The sequence below is a fragment of the Rousettus aegyptiacus genome, unplaced genomic scaffold (genome assembly GCF_014176215.1).
Source record: "Rousettus aegyptiacus isolate mRouAeg1 unplaced genomic scaffold, mRouAeg1.p scaffold_m13_p_12, whole genome shotgun sequence".
Classification (NCBI taxonomy): domain Eukaryota; kingdom Metazoa; phylum Chordata; class Mammalia; order Chiroptera; family Pteropodidae; genus Rousettus; species Rousettus aegyptiacus.
In genome coordinates this window covers 43,448,752-43,450,888 of record NW_023416287.1, presented here as the reverse complement: position 1 = coordinate 43,450,888, position 2,137 = coordinate 43,448,752, and positions in this window count along the sequence as shown.

Sequence of the window (2,137 nt, the reverse complement as noted above, 5' to 3'; positions counted from 1 at the left end):
ATGAAGACAATAACTAACAAAGAATGTGACCCTCTGTCCTGACCTGTGAATACCAGAGATTCATCTAGACCCCTGCAATCTCTGAAAGGAAAGTGACTTTGTAATAACCAACTAGCTTTTTTTTTTAATTTTTTTGCCTAGTATAAAGTTCTGGTTTTGTCTCTCTTCTGCTTATAAATTTTTTTTATTTTGTACAGCTCCTCAGAGTTCCTTTCTATTTGCTAATTTGGTGATGCCCAATTAATGAATCATTGAATAAAACCAAAAAGATCTTCTTTAAAATTTACCGAGTTGAATTTTATTTTTTAACATTACAAAGGATATTAAAGGGTATGAATCAACGGCCAGATGAAGAGCTACATAGCACAAGGTATGGGGAAAGAGCTTGAAACTTCCATGCTTTCTAAGCATGTGACTCTCCTCAAATCTCCACCTACCTGGAAAGCTCTTTGAACCCCTTCCTTTTGAGTGTTTATGGAGGCTTTATTACACAGGCATGATTGATTAAATGATTGGCCATTGGCCATTAATCCAACCTCCAGTCTCTCTCCCTTCCCTAGAGGTCAGGTGGGTTTGGGACTGAAAGTTCCAACTCTTTAATTACTTAGTTGTTTCTCTGGGCAATTAGCCCCAATCCTTTTGTGCAGGTTCAAAAGTCACTTCATTAATATAACATGAGACACCTTTAAAGCTCTCATCACTTAGAAAATTCCAAGGGTTTTAGGAGCTTGATGCCAGAAACAGGGACAAAGACCAAGTATATATTTATTATATTGCTATTACAGCTACTGTAAATAATGCTGCTAGGAACATTGGTGTACAAGAATCTGAGTCCCTGTTTTCACTTCTTTGGAGTATATACCTAGGACTGGAATTGCTGAGTCGTATAGTGGATCTGTGCTTAACTTGTTGAGGAACCGACAATCTGTTTTCCACAGCAGCTGCACTATTATACATTCCCACCAGCAATTCACTAGGGTTCCAATATTTCCACATCCTTGGCAGCATTTATTATTTTCTGTTTTTTTTAAATTATTATAAGTCATGTGAGTAGGTATGAAGTAGTATCTCATTACAGTTTTGATTTACATTTCTCTAATAACTGATGATGTTGAGCACCTTTTCATGTGCTTATTGGTCATTTGCATACCTTCTTTGGAAAAATGTCTATCAAATCCTTTGCTCATTTTTAACTGGATTGTTCATTTTTTTAAGTTGTAGGAGTTCTTTATATATCATAGAAAATAAACCCTCATCAGATGTATGATTTGCAAATATTTTCTCCCATTCTGTGGGTTGTCTTTATACTCTCTTGAGAAATATTGTCCTTTCATGTTAAAAATTTTAATTTTAATGAAGTCCAACTTATCTTTTTTTTCTTTGTTGCCTATGCCTTTGGTGTCATATTTAACAACCACCACCAATCCAAGGTTATGAAAACTTGCCTCTGTGTTTTCTCTTAAAAGTTTTATACATTAAGCTCTTAGATGGAGGTTTTTGATCCATTTTGAGTTAATTTTTGTGAATTATATAAGTCCACCTTCTTTCTTTTGCATATGAAGATTCAGTTTTCCCAACGATTGGTTGAAGAGACTATCCTTTCCTCCTTGAATGGTCTTGGCAATCTTGTTTATGAATTTCTGGTCTCTATTCTAATCCACTGATCTGTATGTCTGTACTTATGCCAGTATCACATTGTTTTTTTCTTTTTTTATTTTTTATTCCAGGATTTATTAAAATATAATAGATAATTAGTTGCTTGTATTTACATTGTACAATTCAATGAGTTTTTAAAATTATAGTTGGAGCATTTAATTCTTTTCCACGTGAGGTACTTATCGATAGGAATGTAGTTATTACCATTTTTATTACTGTTTCTGATACATGTTTCTTCTTCCTACATTTTCTGTAATACTAGCTTGGTGTTGATAAAATCCTTTAGCTTATTTTTGTCTGGGAAGCTCTTTCTCTGTCCTTCGACTCTAAATGATAGCTTTGCTGGATAAAGTATTCTTGATTGTAGATCCTGGGTTTTCATCAAGTTGAATATTTTGTGCCAAGGCCTTCTGTCCTGCGTGGTTTCTTTTGAGAAATCAGCTGCCAGTCTTATGGGTGCTCCCTTGTAGGTAACTAACTG